At 46.9% G+C, this 21,743-nt stretch overlaps 1 pseudogene; it reads right to left on the bottom strand.

Moving 5' to 3' along the window:
* The window catches only part of LOC120403250, a 46,132-nt pseudogene extending 24,746 nt beyond the window's left edge, over window positions 1-21,386 (bottom strand).
* Between the last annotated feature and the right edge of the window lie 357 nt (window positions 21,387-21,743).

Genomic DNA, 21,743 nt, shown 5'->3' on the forward strand with positions numbered 1-21,743 from the left:
ATTTTCTGAGCAGGCACATTGGCTCTTCCATTTGAGTGTAGGTGCCAATTTTAATCACAATGATTAAGTTAGATAAGCGTATGGCTGGTTTTTCTAGTTGCCATTTCTAGTTGCCATCTAGTTGCCTCTAAAAGGCAAGTTTTAAAATTAGTTCCTACAGCCATACAAGAATTGCACTTTTTGTCATGAGGAAAAAGTTCTTACAGCTCCAAAAACCTGTTTCAAGGCAAGTTCCTCTTTACACAAGTGGTGGAATATTGTTCTCTTCATTGTGTTCTAGCTCTTGGATGGTTGGGGCATAAATGGGCATTCCTAGAGCACTAAAGATATACCTCAAGCATATGAAGTACATATACCAATTGTACCCTGTTCATCTAATTCTGTCCAACATTCCAAGGCATTGGGGCCTCAAGGTTGTAGCAGTCAAGACATGAAAACACTGCACCATTTGGCATGCTAGGCATCAGGGAAACTATTCACAGAAGTCCCTAGAAGCACTGGAGAAAAAAGTGTGTGTCTAAACTGTGGAAGATCTGCAAGTTACCATTCCTCTGCAAAGGCATCCTCTGGTAGGAAGGTGCTACTGTGTTGATTCTCACATAACACAGTTTATAAAGCTCTGCTTTATATGGGGGCAGCTTTCATTCCTGCCTGCTATTCTACTATAAGAATTAAACCCTTTATATCCTTTCTCTCCCTACTTCTGGGATTAACTTCTGGCTACATCCCATGAGTAATGAATGATTAGAGAAGCTGTGCAACAGAATGAGAATTTACTTACTTGATACTTTTCCTTCTATTAGCCGCTTCTCTCCTAATTCAACCCACCATGGTAATCTGGTAAATGACCAGAAAATACATTGAATTTTTTTTCTAATACATTAGTACATTCTATCAAGTTGTCTTAATACTAATAATTGGCTGCTGTAGTGTTTCTATAGCTGTGATAAGAACTTTCTGATGACCTGAGCTGAAGGTTGAAACATAATGCTGGAGCCTCCAGCAACAATGTTGAACCGCCTCCGAATTCCACAGGTGGAGGGGTATTAGCCCCTGAGTAATGAATTCAGAGAGAAGCTGGTATCAGAGAGAAAATTATCAGGTAATAAATTTCTCATTCATGCATCTGTTGGAACTCTAAGCAAGACTTCTGGCATCAATGCATCCAGCCTTTAACTTGCTGCTGCTTCTGTCATAAGTCCCCTGTGCAAGAATCACATGGGGAGAGGTGTCCAGGCATGCCACTCACTCTCATGATTTTGAACATTAGATTTATCTAGTTGGAACGAAGCAAAAAGGAGAGTAGCTGTTTGTCAGGGATCTGACAAAAACCAAGAAATAAGGAATTTACAGTAAATCCATGCTTTGACATTTGTCTCAAATCCTTCATGTATTTCATTGATTTTTTGACGGAACTTAGTTATTACGGAAGTGAAGGACTAAATAGGACTGGTTTACAGGTGCTATGCAGTGTTCCCCACACAGCTCCCAATGAACTTCAGTCCTGACTTTGTAACACCTTGTTCTGGCATTACTTCAATGCTGGACCATGATCAAAAAGTGCCATTGTGACACATTGTGTATATTACAAAAACATTATACAAATGAAGACTAGGATAAAACCACCAAAACTCATCCCTTAACTTTTAAGTATAATATTTGAAGGTAATGCATTCTAGACTTGGCTTTTTTTTAAATTTGTTTTAACTAATTTAATTCTTTACTTTCAGATGTGAATTTTTTTCTTCCCACCTCTATATAAAATATGTTTAAAATTAGTCTTGGTTGGCTTATCTTCCTCATGTTCTCTGATGAATTGGAGACAGTATGTTTCTTTTCTCCAGCTACAACTCAGTTCCCAAAGAATTCAGAGCATTCCAGGTCTACATTTAGAAATATTATATAAAAAAAGTGAATTTACAGTAAGAGAGACACCTGACTCTTATCCAGTGAGTCTAGTTCAAACAAATTGCATGCACCTTGGAACAGTTCTACTGGTTTAAGTTGATAAAGTCACAACCTCCCTTCCCCTCTTCATTTTTTTTTTAAATACACACACTTCCAGGGAACATAGAATCTATGCCTCAACCCTTTACATCATTTGTCCTTTTCAGCTCTCCCTTCCTTCCCCATCTTCTCCCCCCCCCCCAAAAAAAAACCCAAAACAAAAAACGAGACAGGAAAGAATTTTAAGCAACCAGCTTCAGGGCCAAGCCAAAACTTCTATGTGTGAAACACTCACTACTTCTTTGAGGGATGTCCCTGTGGATGCTCCACTCCAGGTGTTGGTGTGTCCCTGTGCCTTCACTCAGAGATTTTGACAGCAATACTTTGACAGAGCCTGCCTCATGCGTTCAGTGTGCTTTAATAGTACGTGTGCACGACCGGTCTCCCCAGTTCCTTCTCTACCATCCCCGGCGTGAGAGGGAGCTCAGCAGATTCGTTAGAGAACTCTCTCCCTTTGTTCAAATAATTTCCTTCTTAGTTTAGCTTCCCGGTAGTAGTTAGATACCGCTTCCTCTAGCTGTCTCTTAACGCCAAAGAAAAAACCAAAAAAACCCCTTCTTGTTCCTGTCAGCGGCCGCTGCTTCCAGCATGCCTGGCTCTCCAGGCTTTAAGCGCTGCACTACCTGCAGTGATGCCATCCCCCGCTCAGATGGGGACTCAAAATGTATAAAGTGTTTGGGGGAGTCCACATCCCCCACAAAATGTGCCTACTGCAGCAAGCTGAAAACCAGGGCATGCAAGGACAGGGAGCTGAGATTAAAACTGTTCCTCCTGCAGAAGTCCCTAGGACCAGCCTCAGACTCGGGCACCAACTCCGCTGCATACCGCAGCCCCTCACCGCCTCAAAAAAAAAAAAAAAAAAGAAAACCTTAAAAAAAAAAAACAGCAGCCTCTCACTCGCAAAGGGTACTTTGAGGGATAAGAGTTTGCTGGGCAGATCAGCTACCTCCCTCCTGGCATTTCCCTGGCCGAGCACTTTCGACGCGCTGGGCTCCTCCGGCGCTGCACAAAACCCGGCTGCAGCGGTAGCGTGAAGCTCCAGTGCTGAGGCTTCAGGCTTCCAGTTGCCTGCCTCTCTCCCGGCACCGTTCAGCACAGCGAAAGTGGTGCCGATGCATATTAGCCTGCCTGACCCCCCGCAGGCTAGTCTCACTCTCCCCGCACCGTCATCCTCTGAGCTGGCTGGTAGTGACAAGGCTCAGGACACGGCTGCAGAGGAACCCTTCTATACAGAAAATTCCTCTCACGCAGCCCTGACCTCACGGTGGCGCTGCGGCACCACAGTTCACACAGTCAAGGGACCTGCTGGTGTCAACTATCTTGCAGTCACCCCCCCTTAACACCTACTTCTCTCTGGACACTCAGGCAAGGTCTGGACAGGTTTTTTTCCATTGATGAAGAATCTGGGCTGCAGGGAGATTTCTCACCCTATCAGGTCTCCCGTTCACAGACCCCAATCAATATGGGTCATTAAAAAGCTACCTTGTCTTACTCCCAGGATCCCGCCCCATGGTATGTAAATCCATGGATGGCACCACCCATGCCCTTCCCACCACAGTGGCAATATTGGGCTCCATGGACACCTTATACTCGGGACCATACTCGTTATGCCACCACAGCCAGGCGCGAGACCTGCTTGTTACTGACGGTTGATGAACCTGCCACTGACTCAAGATACCAGGCAGCCCTGTCACAACTGCAGCCTCAATCACGGTCTGCCTCCAATCCAGTAGACCCAGTTGTTACGCTTGATGAAGCATTACTTCCTCCTCCCCCGACGTCAAAAATTCAAGATCTCTTTAAAAGAATTGCCAATGAGCTAAGAATTAACCTGGAGCAAGTTCCTGAACAGCAACATGAGCAACTGGCATCCTGCAGCCCTCTACTTCTTCCAGGATTGCATTACCTATCAATGCAGCCCTCATGGAACCTGCCAAAGCCATCTGGCAAACACCGGCTGCAAGCCTACCTACCTGTAAGTGAGCAGATCAGAAGTACTTTATCCCTTCCAAGGGCTCTGAATTCCTTTTCACTCATCCAGCGCCAAACTCACTGGTAGTAGATGAAGTCAACCAAAAGAACAAACACCAATTTCCCCGCTCCACCCCATCAGACAAGGACAGTAAGCGATTAGATCTGCTCAGATGTAAGCTATATGCGTCTTCCATGTTACACTTTTGCATCGCAAATTATACAGCTGTTCTGGCAAAATAATAAGACCACAAAAATTATAGTAAATTGATCAACTTTATTTACAACATTCCAGAACAAAAGAAACAATTTACAATCATAGTTTGAGGGACAAATCATCTCCCGTACTGCTCTTCAAGCTGCCCTCGATGAGGCCAATACTGCAGCAAGATCCACTCCCACTGTGATGCGCCGAGGTTCATGGCTCTCGTCCTCTTCCTTTCCTTGGGAGGTCGACAGTACCATTGAGGGTCTCCCCTTCAATGGCGACAACCTCTGCCTCCACGACAAATGACGTATTTCATTCCATGAAGGACTCAAGGGCAACTCTCCGGTCTCTAGGAATTCAAACCCCTACGACCAGAAGGCGACAATATAGATACCAACCTTATCAATGTCCACGCTACCCCACATACCCCCAGCAATTTCATAGATCACACGAACAACAACAGCGACGCCAGAGACCCAGGTACCATCGGTGCCACCCCAACTCCTTGGCAGTGTCTCCACCCCCTCTGACTAATAAGCAAACCTTGGTTGAGGGTATAGAAAACAACATTCCCACGTCAGCGATTACACTGCCTGCCCCTATTTTTGGACACTGCCTACGCCCATTCTCCCATCAATGGCAGAACATTACCGACAAGTGGGCTATAGAGGTCGTGACAATTGGCTATTCCATCCCTTTCCTATCCTTGCTTCCCACCCATCCACCCTCCCTGTCTCTCTTCAGGGACCCCTCTCACGAGCAACTGCTTCTCCAAGAAATACAACATCTTCAATTGAGAGCAGTGGAAGTCGTGCCCGAACACAGAGGAAAAGGTTCCTACTCCCATTACTTTTTAACAGAAAAGAAAACAGGGGGATGGTGACCGATCCTTGATCTCAGTGGCTCAACAAATTCATCAAAAAGCAAAAGTTCAAAATGGTTACCTCACCACCATAATCCCAGCGTTGGAGCAGGGCAATTGGTTTTCAGCCCTCAACCTACAGGACACCTACTTTCATGTGACTATACATCCGGCCCACAGACGTGTTCTTCGTTTTACACTCGGTTTGACACACTTTCAGTACAGGGTGTTGCCCTCTGGCCTATCCACCGCCCCCTATGTTTCTTCCACACTCCTAGCTGTAGTCACTGCCTACCTCAGGAAACAGGGTTATAATATTTCTTTACCTGGACGACTGTCTCCTCAAAGCCTCAACGAAAGTCTTCGATCCATGCAGCTCACCGTCGCCTGCTTCCTGTTCCTTGGCCTACAAATAAACAAAAACAAATCCACTTTATCTCCTACCCAGCAACTGGAGTTCATAGGAGCATACCTCAATTCCCGGAAGGGAACAGCATCTCTCCCGCTCGACCATTTCAAACCACCGTAAAACTCCTGGTCACGAAACTTCGCAACAGTCCTCAGGTCACTGCTCGGGCCTGCCTACAACTCTTAAGTCACGTGGCCTCATGTACTTTCATGGTCAGGAATGCACGCTTATACATGAGGTGCTTCCAAGCTTGGCTGACCACAGTTTACAGACTGAACGTACACACTCTAAACAAACCTCTATCCATACCCTTCAAAGACTCCCTCCTATGGTGGACAGTTCCCTCCAACCTCTGCTCAGGAGTCCCTTTTCTCCAGGATGCTCCATCCCTTATAATGACTATCGATGCATTCCTCACAGGATGTGGAGCACACATGTCCCACCATACAGCGTAGGGGCTATGGTCTTCCACCGAAACCTCCCTGCACATAAATATCCTAGAACTTCAAGCCATACTCAACGCCTGCTGTCACTTCCTCCCATTCATTGGGAAACCAACCTTTGGCAGAAACTTGGGGTGCAAGCACAGGGAAACACTATCCTCTTACAGAACATGGTAAAGGGGGAGGGGTCCGTCACCATGACCCCCAGTTCTCCAACCTAGAAGTAATAGCTATCAGGAAAGTGACAATCATGGAGAGGAGAGACAGGGAGGAGGTGGCCAGATGTTCAAAGAGCAATTTCATCAACACCGTGAGGACAAGGTTGAGGTCCCAATGGGGGAGCAATGGACTGAAGGGGAGGATAAGTCCACTGGAGGTCCTTCCAAAACCTGGTAGTCAAGGGTGAGTAAAGAGAGTACCCCTACACAGGAGGGTGATAGGTACTGATAGTGGTTACATGCACCTTGATGGAGTTGAGAATGAGGCCTGATGTCTGCAGGGAGAGAAGGCAGTCCAAAAGAAGGATGTCCACATCTTCAGGAGCAAGACCCCTCTGTTGGGTCCATGAGGCAAAACACTTCCACTTGGCCCTATAGGACTACCTTGTGGAATCTTCTGGACTATTCAAGATGATGTCTTGTACTGCTGATGAACATTCCTGCTCTAGTAAAGATGCCCATCCAAAAAACAGGCTCTGATGTGAAAAGTCTCTGGGATTGGGATGCTGGGTCCTGCAGACGTGTCGTTTGAGGAGTTCCGGAAAAGCTGGCCACGGAAGCAGGGGGATATGCTGACATGTGGAGAAGAAGGAAAACCAGAACTGGCAAAGCCAGAAGAGTGACCGTCATTCTCTCCCATCTGATCTTGTGTAGGACACGGGGCAGAAGCTCTAGGGAGGAAAGGCATAATTGATCTGGTCCGACCTGCAGAGGACTAGGGCATCACCTTGGGAAAGGTCACTGAGCCCCCCACTCTCCCAGAGAAATACTGGGTGCATTTGCTGTTGGCATGGGAGGTGAACAGGTCTCTGGTCGGAATCCCACAGTGGTTAAAAATGTTGGTGACCACGGTGTCGTGGAGCTCCCATTCGTGATCGGTCATGAATTTCTTGCTGAGAGAGTTCACAATTATGTTCTGAGTTTGGGGAAGGTATGCTGCTGACAACGGGATCTTGTGAGCAATGCACCAATTCCAAAGATGAACTGCCTCTGTACAAAGCGTGGTGAACTCATGCCCCCTTGTTTGTTGATTTAGTAAACAGTGATAGCGTTGTCTGACATGATGAGAACATAGGGGAATTAATGAATGAATGCATGTGAGAAAATGTGTGACATGCTCTCTGCACCACCCAAAGGTCTAGGATGTTGATGGGCATTCAGGATTCCCGAGAAGTCCAAGACTCCTGAATCATGTGCTCGCCCATGTGGACACCGCATCTGACAAGTAACACATCTGTGATGACAGTCATGCTTGGCGGACAGAAGGAATAGATTCTGGTTCAGACCTGACCTGGATCCGTCCACCACTAGAAGGAGGAGAGAAGCTCTTGGGGAACCGTCAGTAGAAAGTCCACAATGTAGTTCATGGGCGATTAGGTCCTCTGGAGCCACAGCTGTAGGCAACAAAAGTAGAGACAAGCTAAGGCAGTAATGGATGTACAAAACACCATGTGGCCAAGAAGAGAAAGGCAAGTCCTGGCCATAAAAGGAGGACTGGAAATTGCAGTGGAAATCAGCTCTTGTAGGGTATGGAACCTGTCCTCCAGGAGGTGGACACGTGCTGATATTGCATTGATACAGGCCCCAATGAATTCTAGGGACTGTGTGGGATTCAATTGATTTTCTGATGTTTACACTCACTGCCAGGGAGGAGTGAAGTGTAAGCAGCATGGAGGTCAAGGAACGACCCTCCTCTTTGGCTGTTAGCAGCACAATCAAATCATCAAGGGAATATAAACACCCCTTGGTGGTGGAGGTGGTCCACCGCTTCTGAGAAAACTTTGGTGAAGACTTGTGAAGCAGTGGTGAGTCCAGAAGGTAGAACCTTGAATCTCAAGAAATGTCTCTGGGTAGGATGGATATCCATGTGGAAGTAAGCATCCTGCATATCGAGAGCCATAAACCACATGCCTCTTTATAACAAAGGAAAGATGGCTGCTAGGGTGACCATATGAAACTTTGGCTTGCATATGAAGTGATCGAGATGATGGAGGTCTAAGATCGGTCTCCACAGGCCCCTCTTGGGGACTAGAAAATAGGTGAAATAGAACCCTGCACCCTGATAGATCATAGGAACAGGTTATATCCCGCCCCTTTGCAGTAAGAGTCCACTTCTAGGACGAGTAAGACTTGCACTTGGTTGCTGGTGCATAGATACCCAGTGATTGCAGAGCGGCTCTGGAGTCTTAGATGATTCCCTCAACTCCCTCAGTCTTCTGACTGAAGAGATCAGAACACCATCGAGGACCTTCCTTTCGATGGGTCTCCACTTCCCATGAATGCAGCCATGTCTCCCTCCACATAACGATCCCCAAAGCCATAGGGTGCGAAGTAGTGTCTGCCATGTCCACCACGGCCTGGAGCTTCGTCCTTCAACTAATTTCCCCTCCTGTAGGATAGCCTGGAAGCAGGCTTGATCCTGCTGGGGAAGTTTGTCTGTGAAGTCCCACCAACTTGCTGCAGGTAAGGAAGTCGTATTTAGCGAATGGAGCCAAGTAATTGGAAACGTGAAACTGGAGGCTGGCAGAAAAGAATACCTTCTGACACAAAATGTCCAGTCACTTGCCCTCATTATCTGCTGGGCCCGCTCTGTCACTGCCTGTATGATGAGCAAATTGATGGGGGATGAGAGAACAGAAAAATCAGACCCCTTTGCAGGAACACAGTACCTCTTCTCCACCCCATCTTGAGGGTAGGTGTGCAAGTGGCTGGAGTGCGCCAGACAGTCCAGGCCAGTTGAAGAACAGAATCACTGATTGGTAGAGCCATTCTGGCAAGTACCAAGGCATGTAAGAGATGACAGCTGGTGCGGTTTGTTCTGTACAGTACTTCCTCCAGTGGGATGTGGAAGGTATTAGCCATCCTATGTAACAGTTCTTGGAACTGCCGATAGTCATCTGGGCATGAGAAGGGAAATTAAGATACTACAGCATCTGGAGATGATGAAGGGAACTACTCTGGTTCCAGCGGTACTGTCAAGAGTTGGACTAAGAGGAGCATCTTTCAACATTGGTTCAGAATGCCTACTCGATGACGGTCAAAGAGGTGAGTTGGGGAACTCCTCTCGAGTGGAGTGGGAAGGTTCCAAAGGCAGATACTGAGGCCACAACACCCAGTACGGCCAACCAGGCAGATCCGTTGCTGTGGAGGGCCCCAAAGAGCAGGGTACCAATGGTTCTGTTGCTGGGGAAAGAGAAGGTACTGCCATTGAGTTGGTGGAACCTTAGGTTAGTCATACTGGTTATGGGAGGGGCAGATCCTACACTCTGTCCAAAGCCGCCAATGCCAAAAAATCAAAGCCCAGATCGAATGGAGGTGCCCTCAGACCTGGTGGATCTGCAGGAGCCATAGGGGAAGGGTGGAAACATGACCTGAAGGAGGAAAGTCTAATATAGAAAGGGGGACTGCCTCAGTACCAAAAGTTCCCTTGACTTCAGGAAAGCAAGGGCGTATGTGTGGACCAAACACACACCACTACATTCAAAATCTCCAGCTCCTCACGCATGGCGCGTGCATATAACCCCCAGGGGAATACAAATAGGGACCATAACACGAAGAGCTTACATTATATAGCAATATGTATCACCAGAGTATTTTTATTTCTACTCAAGATTCTGTATTGTCGTATTTTAACAAAAAGCACAATGAGTAACAGTCAAATATAACTTACTTTGATCTTTGACTCCCCACCAGGCTTGTGACTGACTTGAGGCGCATCTGTATCCATGTTAACTTCTGCTTTATCAGCAGCTTGTCCAAGAAGAACTTGGGTCCAAGCTCTCAGCCCAGCCTGTAGACGAACTCCTAGTATTCGTTCAATCTAACGGACAAAGAAGCCATATTGAAAACAAATACAAAGAAATCTGTCAGAAAGATACTTATATCATGTGTTCTCTCCATAAGATTCCTGCATTGTCACGAAATCCCTCAAACTTTCAGATACAGCAGGACTCTTAAAGGATGGAAATTCAGCCTTACACCTTAGAACAGGAATGGTTTTTTTTTTGTCCTTTTTGTTTTAAATAAACACTTTTAAAGCAAAGGAAGTTTGTCAACATGCTAGACTACTGTTTAGAGTATTTCAAATCTATGTTTTAGGAGGAGACCTAAATGTCAGATTTACGCCACTGTCATAGGTTTCTCCCCCACTTGGAGCTGTTGGGTTCCAAGATGGGGACCTGCATGGACTTCTCTAAACTAAAATCCTAGTTTAGATCTGGTTCTCGCTGCCACCAGTTACGTTTTAAGTGAGTAACACACTGCCTGTTCCCCAAGCTTCCCCTGGGGAACCCAGATTCAAACCCCTTGAATCTCACCAGAGAGAGAGAAACAGCCAGTTCCCCTCCCCCGCTTCCCTCTCTCCAGCCTGCTCCGGAGAGATTACACACCGAGTCAAATCCTTGACTCAACACAAAGAGGGACTCATCTCCCCCTCCCCCTCCCCTTCCCCAGTCCTTGGGAAAAATACCTTGATTCAAACTCCTTGAATCTCTACACACAGGGAAGCAGCCCACTTCCCCCCTCCCTCTCTCCTAGCCACTCTGGAGAGATACACACCGATTCAACTCTGTGAATCGCCCTCAGGAGGAACTCACTCTTCCCCCCTCCCCTTCCCTTGAATCTCCACAAGAGAAGGAATTAACCAAGTCCAAAGAAAAGAAAAGAATTTATTAAAAGAATAAAAAAAGAAAGTACATTATCTCTGTCATACCAGGATGCAAAAATACAGGGTCTAACTTATAAAAACTGGAGAGACTTCCCCTCCCTCCTCCTCAGCATAATCAAAGTAACAGCCAACAGAAATAAAGATATTTCTCCAGCAAACACACAATTGCAAATGTAGAAATCAAATTATAAGACTAATCCGCCTTTCTAATTAATACTCACTATTGGATAGTAGCAACTACTCCAGGAGAACTTGGAGACATGTCTGGCCTCTCTTAGAGAGAAAGAGAGAACACAGAGCCAACAAGGAACATAGACAAAGGCTTCCCTCCACAGAGATTTTAAATTATCCTGTCCCTTGATTGGTCCTCTGGTCAGGTGTTTTTCAGGTTACTGAGCTTGTTAACCCTTTCCAGGTAAAAGAGACCTTAACCCTGATCTGTTTATTTATGACAGCCATGTTGTCCTAAGTAAGAGCCTTCACCGTAGCATTATGATTAGTATTGTCCGTATTAACGTGCTGATGTTCACCCACATTGGAGAACCTGTTCTCTACCGTGCCATATCCCACCATACATTAAGCCTTTAGTTATTATCCTGACAGCTGAAGAGCTAGCAAGTCTCCCCTGGAATCCATTAATTCCAGTCATCGGTAGCTAAGCACTTTCATCTCTCTACCTAAGAGCCTGCCAGATGTCCTAAATGGCATTTGGTAGAGCTATTCAAGGAATTGCAAATAGATTGGAAATTCTCACTCTAGGTCACTTGAGAGAGTGGTAGACCACATTGTTAGTGACAAATTACTTTGCCACTTAACACTTTGAAGGCTTTGTTCACTTTGAGTGAAGGATCTACCTCCATATCCAACTTACTGACCCAGATGGGCAAACTGGAATACAAATGAAGATTCAAGTTATCCACAGCTTTTTGAACTTTGTTCAAGATTTCTGAAAAAGTCTTATGATCATACGTGCAGATTTCCAAGGATCAAACTTCCAGGTCTATTTTTCCCCCCCAATAATGAGCAGATCATCCACCTAAGGGAAAATTTAATGTTAGTACTGATACCAGTCTGCCATGTTGATGGAAGTGATAAAACATCCCTCTGTCACAAACAGAGCGACATCCATTCATGCAATGGGGTGCGTCATTACTCTGTGTTCATTCATTGAAACTTACTGAAGTGTCTGGGAAATTGCCTGATAATGGAGATGTCAGAATTTGGCTAAATTCTGAGAAAAGAACAAATCAGTAGAACAAACCTTTTCTTGGAAGCTAGTCTCTGCTAGGCGTTGTACATAGGGGTCAAGTTTGTACGACTCCCACACAAGGGCGATACCTTCTCCAATCAAAGCCTGCACTTCCTTCTTTAGTCCGGCTACCAGAAGAGAAATAGTGTTACGCTCTTCCACCTTCTCACAGGTCCGTTCATACATACGGACACTTTCAATCAGAGAAATAGCAAAAGGATAGAGTTGGTTTGCTTGGTGAGCTTTGTTGACAATTGCAAGTGGAACACAAAATCCAAACCACTTAAGGTTGCAGACTTCTTTGGAGAGTGTAATTATTTCTGGGAGAAAGTTGACTTTTAGTTTGAGGACATTTCCAGTTTGGCCTCTAACACGAGTGCTTTCAATAGTGAAGATACGACCACACACACCAAGGTTGCGCTGCTGAACGTTCCTTGCCAAATCACCAAATATTTCTTGAGTGTTGAGCTTCATATGGAAGCTGTCTCCATCTTGCTTCAGTTTCTGACCTTCAACATGGTTCTCCCAACCTTTGCCAAGCACATCTTCAACACGCTTCATGTAGGCTGTGAGCTGTCGATCAATCTGTTTGGCCCAGATTATAGACCCAGACACAGGAGGCAAGTCACAGACATGACTCATTTTGCAAGCCTGACTCTGTGGATATTGTATCTTGAATTTGTCATGAAGAGATATTGTACCTTGATATCTTTTACACGCTGGATCAATTGTGTTTGATATTCATGAATAGCACCCCGAACGTGAGGCCTGACAAACAAAGCATTGAATTTGGAGAAGATCCTGAACATTTCATTAGCATTCGTTGCTGTGCCAAGCTGGTCTCGTAGACGAGCAGTTATTCTTGTTTCAACTCTAATAATTCTTTCATCATTCCTTTTCATTGCTGCCTCCCAGGCTTCCGCACCTTATTTGGTAACATCTAAGCCATCTACTTCTTCAACATTCTCATAAGCAAGATTTACTTCTTCAATAGCATTAGCATCTGCAACATCAAAAAGGACTTCTGCTACCTTCATATCCTGGGGTTCAGGTACATCTCCTTGATTCTGCTGAGCAACAGCAGTGACCTGCATAAAGTCACATCGTTTAGTAAACTCTGCAAGACTCACTGATCTGACAGTTTCTTTGCCACACACATGTTGAGAGTTAAGCAGTTGGGAGGATACTTGTTTGTCAGCATCAATCACTGGTGTACGCTTAATGAACGCCAAACTGTGGAGCAAAGAAAAAAGTTAGTTAAACCATAAGACATTTAATTCCAGAATACAGTAAATTACAGTAGCTCCAGTACAACACAAAATTAGGAAGTGTATATCAGATGTTACATGCTATCGTGCTTTACCGGGTACAGTTTTGAAAGTGTGAGAGCAAAACTTGTGCTAATGCTTTAAAACTACTAGTAGTAGCTGAATGTATTAGGTTTTTATATTAATCCATTTTAGACTGACAGAACACTAATAGCAATCAAGTCTACAATCATGGTAATTGAAAGCACACCATTTTCTGGTGTAAGATTTCTTCGAAAATATTTTTGCTTCACAGAGACAAATGCATGCTAGGGTTAGACAATGAGAAGAGACAAATATGCAAGCATATGAGAGAGAGCGCACTGAGAGAAGCTAGACGTTCGTAGAGCATTTTGAACATCAAAAGCACTATATAAACTCTACATATTCCTATGTGTGTGTTAGCCTAAGGATTATAGAACTAGCTTTTCCTAGTCCTAAAACATTCATATCCGATTTTGGTAAGACTGCGCACACCTGTTTGACTTTAGCTCATAATCATTGTCAGTATTAATGCTATAGGATATGAATTATTTTTCCTTTTCTCCATCACCCACATCCTCTGCAAACAGAATTTGCTAATTAAAAACCTCTAACATGCACTTACAAGCCTATTAACCCATCCCTCTCCACCCCATCTACCTCACACCTACTCATGCAGGAGCTCATTTGTACCCATCTCTCATCTAGGTTTAAATAATTCTAGGTATGATTTCAATTTGTTGTCATCTTTTCATTTGTACTAACCATGACTTAGAACCCAGAAACACGACTGCTCAAGGCAGAGGTTTTTATGGCTTTATTACAAGAGATTAGTTACTGCTCCCCATTTTTCTAAGCTGCCTCCTGTATGAATTGTTGTAGTGAAAGCAAATTATAAGCCAACTCCTTACATGCTGATTTCAGAGATAGATTGCAGAGTTTCCCCACAATACAAAGCCTGTGTTATGGCTTTTTAAAAATACACAAAGTTTTGTTATCTCAGTATGCTTAAAGACCTGCAAGAACATGCCACAAAATCATCAGTTTAATTCCTTTTCATAACTTGCCTTGATATTTTCAAAGACTTCATTTTATATTAAGGAAAAGAGGAGATTAAAAGTACAAAGTGTAAGAGAGAAAACGACTGTTTCCCTAACTTAGCTAGTGAATCACAAGGTGATGTAATCGCTGTGCATGCTGGCACTTCTGCAGTGAACCACTGCAATGCAGCACAAAGCTATCTCCATCTGAGGAAGACACACCCAAGTGAGAAAAACGAACAGGAGCATTACTCTCCTGTTCTCCCAATGCCTCCAAAAGAAACTACCCGAGTTTTATTTTGTTTTACTGTAGCACCTAAAGCCCATGGACTAGTAGTAGCCCATTGTGGTAGGTGCCCTTGATATCCAGGTGAAACCAACCACTTAACAGCATACAATATATGTTTGAGAAGATTAACTGGTGAATCTTCCTGATCTGAAGTCTGGCTCTTGTTCTGAGAGGTGATAGTAATCAGCACCTGGTGCTTTACATTTTCAAGTCACGACAGAAAAGTCAACACTAAACATTTTAACATTGTAACAAAGCACGAGCGCTGGAACTCTACCCACTGCACTGAAAGGTATTTAACCTCCTTCCTACTGTATTAGATGTGTAAAAGCACTGATAATCCAGCAGCATATTTCCAGAAGTAAGATCTATTCCTGTCAGGTGATGCTGACAGGAAGCACAGCTCTAGTGAGTTCATCAGTACTATATTTCCAGCACATTTTTTCATAAAGTTTTAAATCATCTTTTAAAAATTCAACACGAGTGGTCAGGCTAATAATGTTTATTGGCTGAAGCTGACCAAGGAGTTTCTAGAATGTGGTATTTTAAAGTTGCTGTAGAGGTGCAACTTTGTCTGGTTCCTCTATATCATGGGTAGCCAACCCGTGGCTCCAGAGCCACATGCGGCTCCTTGTATAGGCACCGACTCCGGGGCTGGAGCTACAGGCCCCAACTTTCCAATGTGCTGGAAGGTGCTCACTGCTCAACCCATGGCTCTGCCACAGGCCCTGCCCCCAGCCCACCCCTTCCTGTCCCCTCCCGAGCTTGCTGTGCCCTCGCTCCTCCTACTCCCCCTCCAAGCCTCCTGCACATCAGCTGATGGGGAGGTGCAGGGAGGGATGGGGAGGTTCTGATCAGTGGGTGGGAGGCACTGGGAGCTCATGGGGGTCTGCTGATGTATTACTGTGGCTCTTTGGCAATGTACATTGGTAAATTCTGGCTCCTTCTCAGGCTCAAGTTGGCCACCCTTGCTCTATATAAAGAAAGCATCTGAGGTGATGGTATGTCTACACTAGAATTAAAAACTAAAAGTGACCCAAGCCCCCTGTGCCTGAGTGAAGGGGCTGTTTAACTGTGATGCAGACAGCCTTGGGCAGACTGCACTCTGGGACTCTCCCACCTCACAGGCTGGAGCCCAAATGTCCAAGTAGCTCTTTAGCCACACTCAGCTGGCACAGGCCAGGCACTGGTGTCTAATTACAGTATAGACATATCCTGAGGAAACAACAGTCCTTTGCAGACCCCAAAAGATCAAACCTATTCCTGATCCAGACACTCCATACATTTCACAGACGTGCTATCCCAACTAAAATAAAATATTTCACTTTTGGTGTTTGCAATCCAAATGCTATCACAAAATACTTATGCACACAAATACCCACATGCACAACTGACTTGTTGCAAGCCTGAAATGAACGATCAGATGGATCAAGCTCCGATTAAAAAAAAAAAGCTCCAGAGGAACAGCTTGCCCTTTGACTCCTCTGCCCTTCCTTAAAGAGATTCTTCTGCCAATGAAGAAGCACTAATCCTGCTGAAGACTTGTTTGAGATCTGTTTTTGTACATGGAGGTGGGGGGAGCAGGGCCAAACAAGTCTGCCAGAAGCCTTCTAGTGGATATCCTATGGCTTGGAGCAGGGGTCTAAAGTTCCTACTAAATGATGGCAAAGAAGAGGTCCCTCAGCCTGCTGTGTCTCTTGACAGGTGTTGGGGCTACAAGGGAACACGTAAGTCAAAGCTTGACACACTAGTTATTACAAACCAGATCAGAAATTTTATTGCAAGTAATGCAAATGTTTTCCTAGGGCATCCAGGAAGAGGCTGGACTGGATAGCGTGCAATGTAAAGGGTAGCAAAGGGAGAGGTGTGAGTGGATTGAGGGCTCAAAATCAAGACAGCTGGCAGTTTATGTAATGACATGCCAAGATAGGAAACATGAACACATTTAAGACCAGCACTCAATTTGAGTCAGTTATTCCAAAACAGTTCCGTAAGTTTCCCTTACTGCACAACATGGGTGCTCATAGTCTCTCGTGAAAGAGGTACCACTAGGATTTACAGAATGCAAGTCACTCTTAGGTCAAAGAGACTTGCCAGTTGTCAGAAGCTATTAAAAGGAGACTACTGCTAAAATTAATGTTTACATGTTAAAGTCATTGGTCTGAAGTAAGCTAACCTAGCCCTTGGGTATGCCAGAATAACATCTGACCATGTTGTGTGCAACACGAACACTTTGGGCTGTGACTTTGTCAAGGCAATTGTTAAGAATCACCCCAGGCTAGTCATGGAGGCCCTGGAAGTTTTCTAAAGAGATTCCCACATTGACATTAACAGGTTCAGGTAAACTGGTGTTCACTCCCTTACTTGAGCAGCCCAACATACCATTTTAATAATAATAATAGGAGCTATACCTATCTCCTAGAACTGGAAGGGACCTTGAAAGGTCATTGAGTCCAGCCCCCGCCTTCACTAGCAGGACCAATTTTAAGCACTACGTTGCTTGGATTTGGAGGTCTTCATCATGGTGCTTAAAAAGGTCTGGCCAGTTGATACTATCTACACTTAGCATGAAGTAGAACTTCTAGAATGGCTTCAGCTGAACATTAGCAACAGTGGGAAACGGAGAGAGAGTTTCCCTGGGCTGGGGTCCAATCATTACACACAGCAAGAATGTCATAAGCACTCTTTTGGAACAGTTTACAGTTATACAACTGCTGGAATCATTTGCTGTTTTTAACATTGTTAAATAAAACCCAGGAAGTTAAAGTGAGCTATTTTGCCCATTCAAGATTTTGTAGTGCTGAATTTAACATCCAATTAACTTACTACTGCTAGAAGTATCATGAAACGGCAATGTGTTTTACCAGGGTTTGCAGAATCAGCCTCTTGGCCTTTGGCCCAAGGCACATTTGTTGGGTGAAGTTTAGGTAGAGCAAGGTCTTAAAAAAAGATTTATCCTGTCAGGAGTGAGGCAGTGAATCCATCACAGAAAGGAATGAGTAATACCAAAATATTCGCAGACTGCTCGCAGAGCACTTTCTCCTAGACGTAACATGATGCATACAGAAAAAATAGTCTGTGCCTGCAAATTTGAACATGCTGGGATGGACTGGGGACCAAGTGCACTAGGGGTACATCTACACTGTAATAAAATAACTCACTGAACAGCTCTGAGACTGCTGCAGATTGCATTACAGTGTAGAACAGGGGCAGGAAAACTTTTTGGCCTGAGGGCCACATCGGGTTTACCGAAATTGTATGGAGGGCCGGTTAGGGGAGGCTGTGCCTCCCCGAACAGCCAGGTGTAGCTCAGCCCCTGCTCCCTATCTGACTCCCCCGCTTCTCGCCCCGACAGCCCCCCCCGACTCCTGTCCCATCCACCACTCCCTGTCCTCTGACCACCCCCAGACCCTCCGCCCCAACTGCCCTATCCTCTCATTCCTGACTGCCCCCCCCGGGACCCCTGCCCTATCCAACCACCCCTTCTCCCTGACCACCCCTGGAACCCCTGCCCAACTGCCCCCATCCAATCCCCCCCTTCTGACTGCCACCCTGGGACTCCTGCCCCCATTCAACCCCCCATTACCTGCCCTCTGACCCCTATCCACCCCCCCGCCCCCCACCACCCTGAGTTCCTCTATCCAATCCCTGCCCTCTGTCCAACCCCCCCTGCTCCCTTACCGCATTGCCTGGAACACAGGTAGTTGGTGGTGCTACAGCTGCACCACCCAGAGCACTAGGACAGGCAGCCATGCCGCCTGGCTGGAGCCAGCCACGCCACCGCACAGCACCGGGTCAGGCCAGGGCTCTGCAGCCCAGCAAGAGCTTGCAGCCCCACCATGTAGAGCACCATGCCAGCGGCGCAGTGAGCTGACGCTGTGGGGCATGGGGAACAGCAGGGGAGGGGCGAGGGGCCAGGCTCCGGGCCAGGAGCTCAAGGGTCCCGTGGGCAGGATGTGGCCCGAGGGCTGTAGTTTGCCCACCTCTGGTGTAGACATACTCTATGTGTCTCATAAATAGGTCAACTGGATTCATAGCACAACTGGCTTATGTTTTTGTGTTTAAGGACTTTGACTTCCCACTCTCACTCCACTTCTCCACCCAAACTATTGCAAAAAAGCTTTGATCGGGGGCTAGACATACCAGATCACCTAATTAACTATCAAAGATTTGTTGTCTGTTATTACATCCCCATATCTGAAACTAATGTAGTTTATATTTCTCCCTACAAGCAATTCACCCATAAAAAAAAGTTACTAGATGCTATACAAGGGTAGGGGGAACAATATAAATACCTAACATAGAAAAGTACACAAGCCAGGTTTTGAAACATTTATTCCATTTTAACTGAATGTCACTGGTGTTAATATAGCTCAGTTGCTAAACATTCTTGCCTCTAGGCCAGTGGTTCTCAAATTGGGGGTTGGGACCCCTCAGGGGGTCACGAGGTTATTACATGGTGGGGGTCACAAGCTATCAGTCTCCACCCTAAATCCCACTTTGCCTCCAGCATTTATAACGGTGTTAAATATATTAAAAAAGTGTTTTTAAGTTATAAGGGAGGGTCGTACTCAGAGGCTTGCTATGCGAAAGGGGTCATCAGCACAAAAATTTGACAACCACTGCTCTAGGCCATAACATCACACATCCAAGTCCTTCAACAACACTGGCTCATACCCACTGTTTATACTGCACTGCAGTACTTTGCAACACTGTGGCAGGTGCAGTTCTTCAGATGAAATTTTAGGGAGATTCCTTCTGCCTGCATTTGTGAACTAACCACACAAATTAATGATCCTCTGATACTTCTCAAATTGACCAAGGAAAAATCCTAACATCATGCCCTTATCTTTTCAAGTCAGGTACCAACAGGGAAGTCTATGTGAAGGCACAACTGCCCTTGTATTTACTTACATAAGACCTTTGAGCCAGCCTCTACATATTAACTTTATAAAGAGCTTTGGGGGTACATGTGGCCCAACACAGCAATAAAGTCAGATGCTGTTTGTTGTGAAGGAGGTCCAAGGTAAAGGCTTCCAAGCACTCCAGTGCTGCAAAGCCAAGATAGAAACTTGACAAAATAATGCATAGCTCATGGAAATGTTTTATCACCTTGACTTTGATTTCAGCCACAGTTCAGATAAGGCAGTGTCCACACATGTCTTTTTTCAAAGACCAGTGTTGATTTCTTGATCTCGGTAATTTAAAACTGAAGTACCAATATCTGGCAATTTTTTCGTCCCACAGCACAGACATGTTAGTAGCCCCTGTATAGGTTCTGGGTTAGCTATGGTACATTCCCTCCCTGCGGGAATGGACAGGGGTGTTACTGGTGAGTCACGGGCTCCCTTCTTCTCTCTATTTCAATACGGGAGCTTACAGGGGGAGCCAGTTCCACCCCTTGGGGGGAATCAGGGAATTGTTGATGGGGCTGTCTCCCCTCTCCCTGTTGCAATAGGGTGATACTGGGTACACCACACTGTGCATGTGGGGTCAGCATCTCGCCTGGGGGACGGGGTGGAGATACAGGGGATCACAGACCCACCCCCACTGTGTGTATGTGTATATGGGGGGGGGGGAGGTCACAGGCTCGCCCAGTCCTGTCACAGGGAGCGGGGGAACAAAGGTCACCGCGCCGCATAAAGCGGCAGCTGCCCCCAGCTCGGCAGCTGCCACCTGCAGCGGAGGGAGGCTCCATCCAACCCCGGTTCCCCCGCAGCGGCTCGGCGCCCGGCCCGGCTCTCACCCTTGAGCGTGGAGCGCTCCACCAGCACCGTGTGCACCTGCGGGTCGGAGAGGAACTTGCGCATCTGCTCCAGGGCGCCCTTCTCCTCCAGCGCCGCCTCGAGCGCGGCCGGCACCTCCCCGCCGTCCTCCAGCAGCAGCGGCACCAGCTTGCGCAGGTGCTTCTGCAGCACCGAGACATCGGCCACATTCTGCACCGCCGAGCCCGGCACCTCCAGGCCGCCCTCCTCGCCGGGACCTCCGCCGCCCGCGTCCGACATCCCGAGACCGCCACACACCTCCCAGAACGGACTCCTGAGCCACCGCCTAGCGCTACTGAGCCAGCCGCATCCACCGCCCCGCCGGGTAACCACCTCCCTTCCCCGCCCCCCGCCGCGGGGCCGCCTGGGAAGTGCAGTCCGCACAGCCCAGAACCCCACGACAGAGCCGAAGAGAAGGACTACACGTCCCAGCGTGCACATTTGAACGGGGGGGGCAACTCTGCGACCAGAGCATGCTGGGAGCTGTCATTCACTGAGGTCACACACCTGACGAGAAAGACGACCAACAAAGGCGACCAATCCCGCTTTGCCTTGCGCAGGCAGAGCCGCGGCGGCGCGGGCCACATGCATGCTGGGGAATGTAGTTCCTACCGCCTAGCTCGCTCATCGCAACGTCAAAAGGGAAAACTACAAGTTCCACAATGCACCGGGACAGCACGGGCCGTCACAAGTGCATCCTGGGAGCTGAAGTTCAGTGGGGGCAAGGCCGGTCCCGCGGCGGGCGACAGAAATGACTAGAAGCTCCGGGCTGCCTCACTCAGCCGTTTGTCTAACGACTGCGTTACACAGCGTTTCCTCAGAGGGGCAGCGGGGGGAGGGGCAGGGGAGTATGGCTCAGGCCGGAGCGGTGTCTCTGCTTAGGAAAAGTCAAAGGACGGGACGAGCCCCCCCCTCCCCCGCTGTGACTGTCTCGGTCGGGGCTGGTTCCTAGTGCTCCCTGCATTGCGCCAGCCCCCGGTCACAGTTCCTCCCAGCCGCAGCCAGGCGCCACGCCCCGTGGGTGCGCGAAGGGGAACAAGTGCCTGGAGCCCCGTTCACCTCCGAGCGCGCCCGCTGCCGATGGGTGCAGGGCTGTGCGCGGCGGCCCTTTCTGCGCGTTTGCCCCCATGTACGGAGCAGACCTGTCCCGGCAGCAGCCTGCTCGCCTAAGGCAAGTAGCATGGTTTTGGAAAACACGCCCGTGAAATGACATCTTTCTCATTCGGGTCGTAATAATGGGCGGGAAACTAGAATTTGCAGCCGGACTGATACATGTTCATGGGAGTGTGTGAGGCTGGGTAGCCCTGCCAGTTCTCGCTGATTTGAA

The sequence above is a fragment of the Mauremys reevesii genome, linkage group 4, assembly GCF_016161935.1.
Source record: "Mauremys reevesii isolate NIE-2019 linkage group 4, ASM1616193v1, whole genome shotgun sequence".
Classification (NCBI taxonomy): Eukaryota; Metazoa; Chordata; order Testudines; family Geoemydidae; genus Mauremys; species Mauremys reevesii.